The sequence below is a fragment of the Apis cerana genome, linkage group LG2 (genome assembly GCF_029169275.1).
Source record: "Apis cerana isolate GH-2021 linkage group LG2, AcerK_1.0, whole genome shotgun sequence".
In the NCBI taxonomy this organism is placed as follows: Eukaryota; Metazoa; Arthropoda; class Insecta; order Hymenoptera; family Apidae; genus Apis; species Apis cerana.
This window is the reverse complement of record NC_083853.1, coordinates 6,744,389-6,761,555: the sequence shown is the minus strand read 5'-3', so window position 1 is coordinate 6,761,555 and position 17,167 is coordinate 6,744,389. Positions and strand designations below refer to the sequence as shown.

At 28.2% G+C, this 17,167-nt stretch overlaps 1 protein-coding gene and 1 long non-coding RNA gene across 6 annotated transcripts in view; both read left to right on the top strand.

Moving 5' to 3' along the window:
- The window catches only part of LOC107996784 (synaptotagmin-5), a 116,835-nt gene that overhangs the window by 86,423 nt on the left and 13,245 nt on the right, over positions 1-17,167 (top strand). The gene's annotated exons all lie outside the window — the stretch shown is intronic.
- Positions 4,248-9,980, top strand: LOC133665724 (uncharacterized). Its single transcript, XR_009828973.1, has 2 exons — positions 4,248-4,775; positions 4,923-9,980. It is a non-coding gene; the product is annotated as an uncharacterized LOC133665724 (long non-coding RNA).

Genomic DNA, 17,167 nt, shown 5'->3' with positions numbered 1-17,167 from the left:
TTGACGAGTTTATCTGGTGACACGTTGTCGTTCATACGATGCTTTGGTTAAACGTTTCGCTATTGCAACTGACGTTTCAATATTTGAAACTGGATATCGTTTTACAAACTAGAAAAATACAAAGTAAAGTATAATATAAAAATATTTGAATATATGTGTGTATTTTTTTTTTATTTACGTCAAAACTCTTTTCTCGTATTTCGTTATCGAAAAGATTTTACATTCATTCAATTATCATTTCGTTTAGAATACTCTATTATCCTGAATCTAAGACGCTAAAATTTGATAGCGTGATTTCATGTCCATTAGGAAACTCATTGTCAAAAGGAAACACGCCATGTGTGTATCTCTTTTCATTTCCTCTCTCCATCCGTTCCTTCCTGATTTTATTATTTCGTGTCAGAAATGAAATAATAAGGATGATAAAATAGTAATATAACAGCAATATGATGGGATTGAAAATGAAAGAAAAAAAAAGAAAAAGAATAAAAGGATACTTGTTACTAAATATCTGATGTATAAATGTAAATAAATCGAACGATATTATTTGTACATCGGATAACTTTTTCTTCTCTCGTTTAGTATGCATTCAATGAGTGAGTAACGAAATTGCGAAATGATTTTTTTATAATCATCGTTAAAGCATCGATAAGATCGTGAACCCAAATTGACCCAGTTACGAAGATTCGATTTCGAAGTCAATCGATAAGTTGTTGGTAATTCTATCAAATATTCTGTCCCGCTGGCGACAACACGCCCCGGCAAATTACGTTATAATTCATTAAATCGTCTTAGGTGGAGAATATCAATTTGTTCAAATCGTGCGTTTCTTGACACGTGAAATGAAATTTTATATTTTTACTATATTCTCCCTTCTTTCTTTTATTACCTTTGTGGTATTGAATCTTCGTGATCTCTAACTAGGGATTCAAATGGATTGAATCGAGCTCTGATCCGGTGCAAACAGTCACTCCAAGTTTCCCAAAATGGTTCGCCATTGCAAACATGAAGCGAATAGTCGAAGTTTCACTTTAGCAATTGAATCGGAATTAATTCGTCCCAATATTTACAATTTATAAAAGTAGAAAGGAAAAACACAATGATAAAGCAAAAAAAAGAAATGAAAAGAAAAAGCGTAGTAAAGGAAAGCGTTACAATACAAAGAATGGGAGACAAAAGAAATCAGAAATCGGAACAAATATTTTTATCCTTATAAATTATACAATGTACGCTGAAAAAATAAAAATGAACAAAAGTTTGATAAAACAAAATTCATACAATTTACTCGAAAGAGGAAACAGAGAATAATTTTCAGCTACTATATCGCATATTAGATTTAAAGAAAATCAAAGAAATTGTAAATTGTTTCATCCTTTGATCAACTCATTGTCCCTTCTGAAAGATAATTCTGGAAAATATTCTAAAACTTCGAAAATAAAATACGAGCTTCAAATATATTGCATAAATTGTCGATAAAATTTGTTGATACAAATTGTTCAAACGACTTAATAACTTGATCCAGTTAACAGAGAGTACAGAGGGGAAAATCGTTCGAGGAAGGCTGAACGTTGTCTTTGTCATTGGAAGAGGGATAGGGAGGGAAGAAGTTAAGGGGATGAGAACTTAAGAACGACAGGCAATGATCGTCACGCGCGATTAATTAAAGTCCGGCCGTCTAGCCGACGATGCAATCGGTATTCGTGTCGTGGATCGATGTTTTCCACTCGGTGAGAAACGGAAGAGTGGTTAATTGGCATTGAAGTAGCTGACAGAAACACGATCGTCCACGCTTATGATCGAGCCCGTATAGCCTTGACGTATATTCGAACCTTCTGCTTTTATTCTTTCTTTCATCTTCATTTTCATCCCCCTCTTATTCCCCTACGTTTTTTCTCTCCTTGTATTTCATACCTGTATTCTTTCTTGCATTCATATTTTCCTTATATTTTAACGAGATGGATAATTTGTACAGGTAGTTATAATAATTAGAATTTAATAATATTGACGCACATTTGTGCGATGGTTTTTTCTGCTTTTTAAATCTTTTTTCCTTGTTAGATTTTTCAACCTCTCTTTTCTTTCCTTCTCTTCGTATTCGTACGAATTTCAACAATGTGAGATGTTGGAAAAGTGAAAGATGGACAGTTTCAACAAGAACATGTTTGAGATAATTATAATGAACGAATAGTATAATTTTTCCTACTTTAAATCATTGTATTCATCGACAACTTGTAAACTATGAATTCGAAATATATATATAGATATGCACGTTTCAATTTATGATATAACAAACGAGATTCAATCAGTATGTATAAATTATATAAGTATCGTAAGCAAACCTAAGTAATTAGAGGAGTCAACATTAATATTTAAACTCGATTTATAATTTACAGCACGTGCACTTGGGTTATATATCTTTGCACTTTTTTTCACATTCTAATTTCCATTATTTTCTTTTTCCTGTTTCTTTTATGTTTTTCATCAAATTAATCCTTGAGAGAAAACAGGATCTCTTGAAATTCCATAGAATGTATGCAGGACTAGGATACACTTCAGAAATCGTTTGCAAATAATTTCATAATGTTTGGAATTCTATCGGTCAGGAATGCCAATTTTGCTTTGTTTCGCTTTCGAAGGAAGCTTTAAATTGCAAATTAATGACGCGTAACAGCGATGTCAACTAAGTCGTTGAATTTAGAATTTAGAATATTGTATTTGTCCGTTTCTGGAAATTGTGCTCTTGTGTTTAATGACGTGAATAACACGACGATCCAAGAAATAGTCTTGAAATAATTGATTGCAATAGATCTGTCGAAGAGTGAAAATAAAATCATGTTATATTCTTTATCAAAGAAAGATTCTTACTTTAAATTTCTTGAAAATCGATTTTGTTCTTCAACTCCTCTACTTGCGTCGTAGAGTTGACTTACAAGAGTTTTTGGGTTAGGCCATTTAATTTTACGTTATCGCAATAAAGATTATTAATAATTTTTATCGCGAAAAATGTGAATTAAGATCGGACATTATATAAAATTAAATTATCTAACTCGAATCTAACTCATTTATGATTCAACGGTATATAGCTATAATTTATCTTTGTACATGGTTTATTAAAGTTTAAAATTAGATGAATTTGAAATTTGAAATTTGAAATCTTTAATTGGAAGTCTAAGATTTGAAATCATTAAATTAAAAATCTTTTTGGAATCTAGCAAATCAAATTTGCAATCTGAATTTTTATATCTGACATTTAAAATCTGAAAATTTATCGAATTTCAGAATTTGTATTATTCTCCATTTGTTTCAACATATCTTATTTATTAAAATGATAATATTATGCCGAATATAGCGTAAGATTTCACGTTTTAAATTGAATATTTCAGTGGTTTCATTACTTGAACAAATGAACAAACTATGAATATTAAGATATCAGACGAACGCCTTGACGGACGCATTAGTGGTATAGCGATAGTGGATAAATACAGTTCGATCAATCGAGTGATTACGGCGTATCGTATTTACTTGGCGAGTAAAATAGAATCAGAGGTAGCACGCAATTGTTACTTATTGCGTTACTCGATCTGAATCGAGGTTATTTTTAAAACGATAATTAATTAATGTAAAAATACAAAAATGAACTGTTATAAATAAGTGTATATACTCGAGATTAACATTATCAAATAGATTTAATGGAAATAATTGAGATTTACAACGAAGATTCTCGAGAGAATATTTTTAAAATGATCTTCCGTTTGAAATTATAAATTTGAATTATAAGGGATTTCAAGGGGTTGAAATTCGTTTATCTGATAAAATTCGAAGAGAAGGACGAAAATAAAAAGAAAAGTGGATGAAATTCATTTTGTAGATTTCACAGAATCGCTTTGAATCGAAGTGGTCAAGGATGAGTTGACACGAATACACGAATGGAATGACGCTCTCTCGAACGGCATTGTATCGGATCGTGGGAGGGAATTTAAGAAGGGGTTTCGGTTAACACTGAAACCAATGGATGAAACCTATCACTGTACAACGGCCTTTCAGACCTCGAAGATGCGAAAGAATCATAAATTCCAGCCTATATATACGCTTATATCCTTTTTGTCTCGAGTGTGTTTCCACTCGTTCTCAATTAAACGCATGAGCTTTTCAACAAAAGAACTCTCTTTTATGTGGTGCAAACTGTTTTCGCTGATAAGCAATCACTCTGACGTCACAGGAGAGTATAATGATAAAGAGAAAGGGAGAGAGAGAGAGAGAGAGAGAGAATATTAGCTCTATCATTCGATGCCTTTATCGTGCATCATTGTCGAAGCTACTTGAAGCCAGGATGGTGAAAGTGCATTTGCGTTTTTGTTATCGTCCTCGTCCGATAGTATCTCGTGTACTTTGAAACGAGGGGGAAAACTTCGCCTTTACGTTTACGAGCCGAACAGAAAATAGAGTTCACGTGATGGGGCGGGTAATTGATACAGAATCGATCGGCGAACGATGACGAGGAGAGGGTTTTATTGTGGCAGAGAATGGAACCTCGATGTGTTTACCGATGGTTGAGAAGAAGTGTCGTGTCGAGTTCCTCGTTAACGGGCTTCGAGCGGATTAGACGTTCCGTCTTCGTGGCTCCTACACGTCTCGTACACCTGATACTGTAATTAACAACATCTAATCATTGGATGATACGCGATAAGAATTCGAGAAACAAACGATATTTCTAGTATTTTTTTATTTCTAGTATTTTAAATAGAAGAGAATTGAAAGAAAGATAGAATAACGAGGTAAGAGGTAAGAGACGGTAATATTCTAGAATTTTTTATTTCAGAGTGCGAGAGAAAAAGTACGCCAAATATTCCTAAATTTTATTCTTGAATTTTTATTTCAAATAAGAGAAAAATGAAAGGAAATTAATAAAAATTATTTTCTAGATTAATAATTTTCGATTGAGGAAGAAGGGAAAAGAGAGTTCGAGAAAAAATAAGATTATAAGAGAAAAAGATATTTGGAGAGAAAGTACCAGAAAAAGTGGAAGGATGGACAGAAGGTATATTGAAACTTATGATAAAGTAGAGACCTTGAATGATGAAGAATACACAACCTTGTGATACGTTTGTGATAATTGACTTTCTCATGGTTTCTACGTCGATTATTCAGTTTTTTATACCCATAGGAAATAAACTTTTTTCATTCTCTTTTTCGATAACCTTTTTTTTTTCTTTTTTTTTTTGCATTTCCATCGACGAATAGAATAGATGTACGTGATAAATGTTCCCCATTGACGTCAATCACGATACCTGTGATTCTCCAAATTTGCTTTATCATCAAATCAAAACATATCAGCTTGAATGCAATGTATATAAATCTATCGACATGGTTGATTCGTGAGATTTTTTTTAGTCTCAAGAAGGGAATACAGGAAACTAAAAGTTCTATGGTTTAATGCATCCAATCGCATAATAATACATGATGTATTCGAAATAGTAAGATACGTAAAGTTGGGAGTATTGTTTGCTTGAAAATCGAGATTTCCATGATTGAACCGAATTATAATATATATTTTTATCTTGAAGTTCTGTTCAAACAAAGAATCTGTTCAAACAATTGAAAATTTTATGTAACGATTGAAATTTTATTTAGAAATGTTATTTTTAATTTAAAAAAAAATCTTTTATGATATTTCAAATTTTTCCAATTTTCGAACTATCATATAATTGATAATTTCAAAAATTTCACGTTCACATTTAAACGAGAAATTTCAGTGACCGTATAAATGTAATATCCAAATCAACAGCTATCATCTATGTACATCCATCCGAAATGTCCACTCTCTTCTACATTTTCCCTCTTGAAATTAAATCTTGATCCCAATAACTCTGGACAATTAATTCTATTTCTGTCGAGCAAGTCGAGGAATTCTCCTGGCGCTCGAACCAAATCCAGTGAAAACGCGTTTCGAGTGACCTCAACCATCAGATTGCTCGATTAGCACGTCACTTCCTAATCTTCATAATCAAATTATTAAGGGGACGCATTACAATTTGAATTAGATACAGTCGGATCTGGTGGGTGGATCGAGCTTACGGCTTCTCCAAGGTCACGGAAACGGAACGAGAAATTACGATTATCCCTCAAATTCTGATCGACGCCCACATTAACGAATATTAGATAACGATTACGCTTAATAAAATTTTTTTAGAAATTGGCTGTTTAAATTGTTCTTTGTATCGGTTGAATTAAAGTTTTTTCTCCTAAGAGTTTCATTTATATATCAATAAACAAGAAAAAAGTAAACGAGTAATCATGATACAGGATTGAAATTCTTCGAGTGATCGAATTTTTCTCATTCAATTAGTTTTAAAAACAAAATATATATAACAGTGTCACGAACGAAGCTCTAAAAGTTTCTATGTAAAAATTCGTTATACGTATTTTATATCTCAAAATAGATAAATGTATATATTTTACAAATTTTTTAAAAAAAGAATCAATATACGAACGATGAAAGCATTAAATATAAACAATATTGTGTCTAGAACGTTATACTTATAAAATATGTTGTTTAATCAAGAGAAGTGTTAATTTTGGTGTATTTAGATACAGTTTCAAAAGGGTCTCCCTTGTGACCTGTTAAAGTATTATTTTTCCTTTTGTCGTGACAATTAATCTTTCCAAGGTCTCGCGTGTCCCAGAACTGAGAATATGATATCGCCATTTTGATAGGATTTTACGCGTCGAACATTGTTTGACACGGTAAATATTAAACGAGTCGACGGATTTCTCTATTACCAGAGGCAAAATTTATTCAAAAGCATGACATTTACATTTTTACAAACGAAATATCATCTTGTATTGTTATAAGTTAATGGAATTTAATTTCTCGTCATCTTTCATAATAAGAAAAGGTATATTGATAATGAAATTTTTTCAGAAGTAGTATTATATTTATTATTTTTTTGTTATTTCACGAAAAGAAATATTACGTGATTAATATCTAAAGAAATTTAAAAATATCTTAATATTAAATTCGTCACGAAACAAAATTTCCCGTATAATATTGAAAAGATGTCTCTTAACATGCTAAAATATTCAATGAACAGATCGATTTCAAATCGTTGTCAAACTGGAACACACGAATGGATTATTTATATCTAGTAGTTCAATTGCTAGAAAAATCGTTCGGAAAGTGAAAAATCAGAGTTGAAACTTTGTATCTGCAATTTGATTCTTTCGTTTCCTTTTTTTTTTTTTATCACGAGATTTATTTTCACGAGAGTTTTCTTCCTCAAGATAATCGAATATCTCTAATTTTATAAATTTCAATGATTCTTTTTTAATATTCTTCGCTTATGATTCGAAGCATGCGTGTATATAAAGTCAAAATTGCTATTTACACGAATACAGTTTTCCATATCTGAGCAATCTAAATTGGAGTATATACATGTAATCTATGGATATATAAACCATAATACGAGTTGATGTGAATCCGATTTGCATGTTCATTTAGTAATAATTGAACAGATAATCGTATTATTATCGTTGAACGATAGCCAAGGTATTACGTGTTATTCCATTGATTATCTTTATACCCTTTCATTAGATATTTTAGGTCAAGATTAACACTATTTCAGATATTTCCTATTTATTTCACAGTTGAAAGTATTTTTGGTTACTTAATATCAAAACATAGTAAATCAAAGCTTCGTTAGATTATTTTTAATATAACTCCTATTATATACTATATCTTTATTATAATTAATTTTATATTCTTTTTTCTTTATTACATTTAGAATATATTCAAAAAATTAAAGTCTAAAATTCCCAAAACGATTTATTGATATTATTTTTTATATTGTATATTCTTATTCCATAAATCTGCTAAATTATTGTTTAACGTGTTCAAATGAAATTAAAAATCTTCGTATACATTACATACATAAACTTTCAACAAATTATCAATCGATAAAAATAAAAATTACACGTATCCTTCATATCAGAAAAATTAATTATTTTATTTTGAAATATTCTTATTAATTTCAAAATTATTTCAAAAATTTATATATCAGCGATATTACAAATAATTTCAATATTTCGATCAAATAAACATTCATAATTTATATTTCAATTCTTTCAACGATACGATAACAATATAGAATATTAAATACAGATGTTAAAAACAAAACGCTTTAACAATTTTATTCCTTAATAATGCATATATCATATCGTGTTGAAACGTATACTACAATACAATAACCGATAATATTGTACTTTATAAAGAAGAACAAAATTTTCCTAAAAATTAACATATTAATAAAAACTAAAGTGAAAATTTTGAAAATGCATGAATGAAAAAAAAAATATCCTGCGAATTTCTTTTGAAATTCAAATTTAGATAGAAAATTGTTGTTATTTATTTATTTATTTTTTTCTCCTTTCTTTCGTTCGTTTCATTTAAATCAGATTGTCAAGCGCATCTTTGATTAAACCATATTTTCCGAGAAAATGTACGCATCGTACGATATCGATTGTAGCTTCATTAATATTCTTGGCGATACGTGTTTCGTACTTTTAACATTGTGAATCGTCATACTTGTTTGCCCGGTATAAGCAAACAACTAATTCGAATACACGGAGTACATTTGCATATGCTGTCCACAGCTAATCTCAACCCGCAAGATTATAATTAACTAAAACATGCATACCGGCTAATTCGGTAATTTCAACGATACCTAATTAGACTGGTGCAAGTATATCCTTTCCATTTGTGTCGCAGTATCGTTCTCTTAAGATTATAATGATTTTTAATTGATTAAAATTTAATTGAAAAAATTATATACTCGAATATTCCCAAATTAATCACATAATATATAATATAAATTATTGGTATTTGAAAATAATTATATTAATTTATTTTTCAAAAATGATCTTACGTAAATAATCTTTCATTACTCTGAATAAATCTGAATATAAAATAGAATCAAATGAAATTATCTTCGAGGGAAAAAATCGCAAGTTATACTTTTACCTTCGAACTTCCCTATAACAACTTATCGTTAATTTATCCCCCCAACTTTAACTTGCCAACACTTTCTCTTTGGATCATCAATCGTCCGAGAACTACCCTCGAAAATCGATCAATCGAACTTGTTTCGCGCAACAGTTTGCCACTTCGTGTCATTCTATTACAACGTTTCGATGGTGAAGATTGACCATTCTCCTGTTTCAAAATTAGGCCGATATTAGGGGAAGAGATCGGCCACTCTATCTCTACGGTCTCAAATTTAGGCTACCTCTTCTCGAGGCAGCATCGACGTAATTCCCAATTATTATACACGCGAAATGTATTGCCACTTTCAATTAGGCGTGGTGAAAGCGTCATTGCCATTGTAGGCCTAGGGCAGCGGTGATGTTGCACTCGATGGTACCGACCGGTCGTTGATCCCAAATTTAATTACTTGCCCGCCCTGGATTCACTTTAACAATATTAACAGGCCGCATTATTGTACAATATTTAAGCGACGTCCTCGATTAATTAGTAAGAAACGATTCGACCGTGTGTAATTAAAGAGTCACGTGATTTTCGCGTTTTGCATCATTCAGAGATCGTTTCGAACATCATTATGAAATAATAATTCAGATAGAAATTAATAATTCATTCGTTTTGCAATTGGACAAGTTTTTATTTTTTTTTCTTTTTATTTTCCACCAATTAATTCGAAATATATTCTTATTTTGATTGTAAAATGTTTATGATTTATCCTAAGCTTAGATTGTTTATTATTTTTATTGTTTTGTATTCAAAGCATCTGTAGCTTCGTTATTTCCTTTGTAATACATGTATATAATGATAATATTTTATACGTACAGAATCTAAATACTTTCTCGCCTGTGATTTTATATCATCACGTTAAATCTTTTGAATTATTTGAAACTTTGATTATATGCTTATTAAAATTTAATACGAAATTAAAATTCACAACAAATTTAAATTATAATTTCTTAATTATTTCTTCGTCCCATTTTCCTCGTATTTTCTTAACACAATCTCATCGTACAACGTTAAACTCGTTCAAACATCACGATAATACTATTCTATTTTTAATCTTGTAAGAAAACATTCGTATGACTTTCTTAATTGAGTATTCATTTGATGATTAAAAGTGGAAGAAAAAAGAAATGTTGATAATTGAGGTTGAAATAACTTTAGTCGACAATCATTATAACTGCTAATTGCACCAGAGCCTATGTCTACAATAGAACAGAAGCTTTCAGCTAAATAGTGATACGTTTCGCGACATAATGATGTAAATTATATTCTCCATCAATGCTCTTCGATACACAATATATTCTATATACATTGTATCTCTTGTGTATTTCATTAAACATCTTCTCAAAAAAGTTCAATAATCGAATTATGTTCAAATTTATGTTCAGATAATAAAATTATAGTTAGAAAATTCAATCAAAATTTTAAATATTTTTCGTTTGTTTAATAAAATTAAAAAAGGAGGAGCGAATATTGATAGTAAACTTAGCAAAATTAGTTTTACTTTCCTGACCATAATCATCCTATATCACTCGACCATAACGATTCCGTATTACTTGTCTGACGCTAATGCGTCTATACTACTTATCTGATCATAACTTATCTGATCATAACTTGTCTGACCATAAAATTAAAATTACTCGTAATTTTCAACGAAATTTTCAATTAATTTCTACTTTGCTTTAAATAATTTATTTCCACTTTTTACTTGAAAATTATAATAAAATTCAGATTGAAGAAGATGAAATTACATATAACTTAGTGTAACCCACTGATCCTAAACCATTTTAAATTTTATATTTCTTTTAGCCAAGAAAAATGTTTAATTTTACAATATTGTAAAAGCAAAAAAAAATAAAACTTCATAGTTCAATTCACCGACCAGAATATACAACGAATTTCTCTCTTTCTCTCTCTTTCTCTCTCTGTAACGAACTTGAATAAGTCAAACAACGTTAACATATCCGGTACATTTACGGTTAAAATATCTGACAATCTGTATGAAACTTGAAAGACTTGAATATAATATAGACGAACAATTTCTGGAATTCACGAAGAGCGATGTTAATTAAAAGGCATACTTCAACCTGACTAAACTTGTAATTAAAATCGGAGCAAATTTTTTTTCTTTCGTTCGTCGAGCATTCTGCGAATGAGATCCGCAATTGAAACGCGATTAAAGCGGAATGCACCTCGAAACTAATCGGTTTCCGTTGTTGTTCCAACGAGAAATCATATTATTCGCGTTTTTAATAAACGGAGGCACGAGGTATTCGTAATACCTGTTACACGTAGCTTGGAATATATTTAAAAATATTATTTTTCGTTTGAAAAATATGGATTAGATAATAATTAGAAAATATTCATGGTACAAGCAGTAATTGTGTTATGTTATATCGAGTTATAATTGGAAATAGAATATGTCTACTATTCCATACGAGATGAATGAAGACAATTTGATAATTTGTATGGTTGATTTCGATTTTATAATAGATCAACACTTTTATTATTATTAATCTCTTTACATCGATAGACAAAATCTATCTAAGAATGTAACGTTGTTTCAACAATAAATTATTTTTAAAAAGAAATTCGTAAAGAAGTTAAAAATAATAAATAATATTCTTACAGATCAATTTTTTTATTTTCATTTCAAAAAAAACGAGAATAAAAAAGCCTAAATAAATCATCCACGAATTTAATGTTTGATATAATAAGGAAAAGTTATCAAAAAGTTTAAATTTCTCCCAAAAGAGATGAAACAAAAGTCGTTCCACATAGAACGTTTAAGCAAACATTAAAATTTATCGTGGATGACGACAGGAAAATGGCGAGCTTTGCTATAAGCCGAGCATGAAACAATTCCAGTCGTCTCGAGCTCTTATCGTATTTTCTTGGCGGAAGAACCTCTTACTTTCTACGTAGAGTGCTCAGGAATGCTCTTTCGAACCTGCTTCACGGCTGTTGTTACTTTTTCACATACTGGAAATAATAGTTAACGTGTTTTATGCACATAGATATTAAAAAACTGTTTTAAAAAAATGGTAAAATCTTTAATTTTAACAACCAATTTATAATTAATATAAATTCAAGTGAAAACAGCATTCGACCGTTTCATTTCCTCGGTTTAATTGAAACGAATTGTTTCTTAATTAGCAAAATAAACTCAAGTTTATTATCTTCCCACAATTCTCAGTTTCTTTATTTGATATTCTTTTTCCTTTGAATTTTCGTGAATATAAATCATCCAGATAAAAGATTTATTACTTTTTTTGAATCCAACTTTTTCCTCGATCGATGTATTTCTTGCAGGAGCAGAAATAATGTTTTCAAAAGTACAGGATAAATCTTCATTGTTTGAGTCACGGTCGGTATTCATAGTTTCCTATTATTTCATTCACGAACAAAAACCATTCCCATCAATTTTCGACACTGCATTTGAACACGTCATCTCCAAATATACGACTATATCTTGTTGTTCTCAAAATGCGAAATTTATTTTCAAATTATCACGACAAATAACAAAATTCTGCTGTTTTGTAGAAAATTTTATTTGTAAAAAAGAACAGAGATCAAGAAAACTTACTAGAATCATTTTTGCCTTAAATTTATTATGATCTCTCTTCTATTATTATCTATTAAACTTTCGAATAAGTTATTACATACATATACAATAAAAGTATTCTCATATCCAATATTTCTATATATATAAGTTAAAATTTATCTTAATCTTCCTTTTATTCTCAGTTGAGATTGAAATATAAATGTGACGATCTATTGCAAAAATTAAAACGTAATAAGCATCTTTGAACAATTTTCACATTTTTTTCTCTTGCCTCGAATCATTATTAGTAGGAGAAATTTTTTATTTGTTGGATTCTTAGACCGATGTTTGAAATAGTATTTGTAATTTAAAAGAATTCTTTTTATATTTTTAGAATAAAATTTTTAAAAAATTAAATTCTGAATTCGAGAACATGATTAAATAATTATACCTATTTTTAAAGAAATTCCAAAACGAGAGATGATATTTGTAAATGTATAATAATATTTGCGATTAATTTTAATAAACTGTATTTATATTCGTATGAAAATATTTGAATTGATTTGTTATGATTTGTTTGACAGAGATCAATTAAATGTGAATTATTATGCATTGAATATAAATTTAATACGAATTAAATATAAATTAAACTTCATAAAATGATATCAAATAAAATTACGTATTAAAGAACGAAACGTTTTTGATATACTGTATCCTTATATATAAATAATACTTTTAATTACCTTTATAATATTCTACAATATCGCTATCATATAGTTTCCATGACATTCATTCTGTAAATAAAATCTCTTTAATCTTAGTCTCGTCGGTCTCTTGGTTAATAACATGATCCAAGAACAGAATTTAATCAAAGCGAAATTTCAAATATTCAAGTAATTCTCTTTTGAATTTACACATAGTGCAACGTGCTCTCTATATTGATGCCATACTTACATATTAACTGTTCTGAATGAACACTAATAAAAAGTAAAAATAAAAAAAAATTAAAAATCAATCTTTGAAGTAAAAGAATTAATTAAAAGTAAGAATTATTAAAAATAAAAATGTATGCTTTGGAAGGGGGAGTATAAAATTGATACGATACAGAAGGAAATAATATACAAATATCAATCATGTAAACTAGAATGAGATAAGTCATATGTAGAAGTCATATCAAGACATAAGTCAAGTAAGATAGTTACAATCAGATAATTAAGACAAGATAATTATGATCAGACAAATGGAATAAGAAGGAAAAGTAGAATCTTCATTTGTAATCAAACAAGTGGAATAAAATTGTTTTAGTCATGCAGAATAGAACAAGACGGTCATGGTCAGATGGGTAAAATGAAACAATCGTGGGCATATTGAAAGAAAAAATAATTAATAATCATGTTAATCAAGCTCTTAACAATATTTCAAAATTATTCTTAATACATACATATATTTATAATTTTATTTCATAAACTTTTTAATCTTCTAATCTAGAAGATCGAATAATTCAGATTTTTATACAAGAATTCACGAATCAAACATATATTCTTAGCAAAAATAGGTACAATATTCGCAAATCAATCCATCTACAATAATAATTGGCAGAATTCGAAATAATTGGCAAATCGTACATGACGAAGAATTTTTTTAAAAATATTTTTAAGAAGTTATCATCAACTTCCGTGAAGAACAGTGAAGCATTGTTCCCGAATGTGAAAAATAAGTGGAAAGTTTTTATCTCGAGTGCTCATGTTTAATTAATTAATCTTTAATAGATTTCGATCAAGCAAGTAAAGAAATTTTTAGTACAGAAGTATTTTTACTCGAGTAAATGCAAACACTAAACGCATCACTGTTAATAAATTCGTCGAAACATTAGAATACAATACGAGAATAATACGAAATATTTTAACATTACAAGTTTTCATTATGGATGATGAAAATGTATTATATATTCGATCAAATGGAATACATAGTATTAAGAAGACAGGAAAATTACGTGTTTCATCTCATGAAATGAAAATGTATATTAAATAAGCATCATAGATTAGACAAATAATGAACAGTATAATTATTGTTAGTCAAAAGGATTTAGATTGAATAGACGTCGTATAGACAAAACGAACAAGTAGTATAGATCAATAGATGCGGCCACTATATCTATATAATCAGACAAATAATGTAGATCGAAAAATTCATTTTAGAAACAATCTGAAAAAGAGAAAAATCTATCTTCGTGAATAATTTTTTTGATGTAATATCGATTCAAATCATAAGAACTATTACATGGATGAATTCATAATATAATATATTCCATTGCATATCACTCTATCGCCTTTTATATTCTGATCGCGATATTAATAGATCAATCAAGATTCTTATAAAATTTTCGATATTTTACAAAAAATGTATCAAAGAAGAATCGATAAAATTTTTAAAAACAGTCAATTAATCAACAGAAAAAAAATTACAAATAAAAATATACGATATATTGAAAAGTTTATTGATCATTCTTGATTATTTTTATCGAAATTTGATATTATTAATAATAAAAATTCGAAATTTAATGTCTAATTTTATAATCATTTCGATAAAATATGAGAGATTATTTTTGTGGAATAATCAAATTCAAATCAATGCAATAAGAAAATTTGAAACTTCCTATACGACATAATTTTTAGCTTCGTATTTAAATAGTTTCGTGTGAAAGTATTATATTTGCAAAAATGGTATTTAATTCATTTAAAAATTATTTATACATGCAAATTAATTTCATTTTCATATACATTTAGTAATACTTTTTATTACTAAAAACTCAAAATTATCAGATCATTCACAATAAAGAAAATAATTTAAAAACAATTTTCTTTTCTTGTTTTTCAAAAGGTTTCATTTGTTATTTTAAAATTCTATTAAAATCTTCATAACGAGTTTACTCAAGAACAAGATAACAACGATATAAAAAATTTGTATTTTAATCTCTTAATTGAATAATTTTTTGTTAAACTTTTTTTAGGTTGTTAATTAAAATTTTTTTTAAAGAAACAGAAAATTTGCTCAAAGAACTATCTTTTATGGAACACTTGTTCACTTTCAATTAAAACATTGATTGATTTCGAGAAAATTCAAATTCCTATGTGATATAATAATCGTCTCATTGTGATCGTTTCAATGTGGCGTTTTTTAACAGAATTTCAAAGCGAGAAAATAGCTTAATTAATAAATCAATAAATCAACGCTATTCTTCACAGGTCACGATTTTTAATTGGCAATGCATTTTTTCCCAATCCAATGTGGAGCAAGGTTAAATGGCGGAGAAAATAGTAGAAACGGGTGAACAGATGTAGATAATAGGAATGGAAATACATATTTTAATATATAATTTGATTAAAATTTAAGAATAATTCTTTTTTATTTTTTTAATCTCATTATTAAATTATTGGAAGAATATTAATTTGTAGAAGTCATATATTTATATATGTATTTTCGTTTTTATCATTTTTATTTTTATTTTATTATTAATTTCAAAGTTTTATATTATAATATTAAAAATTATGATGAATTAGAATTCTTTCTTTATATAAATAGGAAAAATTTTATTTATTTAGAATATTAATAAATATGAAATAGAATAAGAATTCGTAAGAATTAGATATAAAAAAATTAAATATTAAACACTTTCTTTGAAATAAATTCTTACCTTACGTACAATTTTTCATCTTTTGAAGAACGATTCTTCATTCTTGATTTTTTTTTTTTATTTCAATAATATCATCATTTGAAAGAGCTTACATGCATAAAACACATTCTTGCCACGTGTAATTTAATTTCCACGTGGTATTCATAGCTTGTACGAATTTTATCATTTTTCACATTTTTACATTTCTTAAATTTCTTCAATTCTATGCAACATGCATTACTTTCAAATGTCTAATCATTAATATGATACAATGTAATTTCTATTTAATTTTCTCACTAATATTTTCTCACGAAAAAAGAAATTTGCCTAATTATTCAATGATAAAATGATGAAAATTAAATCTTTTATTTCATTTACATGACCTAAAAAAAATTCCATGTTTTCTACGATCACGATATATTCAATAGGAGTTATAAATTGAAGATTAGAAGAAATATAGTGTGATAATTTTACAGAAATGATGTACGATGTTTTTTGAAACGTCAGATAAGAGGGGACATTAATTAATGGAGTGACGTTTATTCTTTGATAATTTTTTTTCAGAAGTTACTTAAAAGAAGAGGTAAGAGTACGAGTTTTTATTAAGTTTTAACAAAGATTAGATCTAAATCTAGTTTTAAAAATTAATTAATGATAAAGTTTGATAAATTTTGTTTTTAATAAAAATCTGATCTGGATGTTCATTTTTAATTTAATCATCATATAAAATAAAGATGATTAATGAGAAATAAAAATAAATTTATTTGTTTTTACAAATATTGAAAAAAATATATTTAGATCATCAATTGTATTTCTTTTTTTTAAAAGCTATTCACATATTTAAAGTTTTCGTGACTAAGATCCTCGTATTTTTGCGATTTTTCTAGACCATTCAGATCGGTTCTGTTGTTTC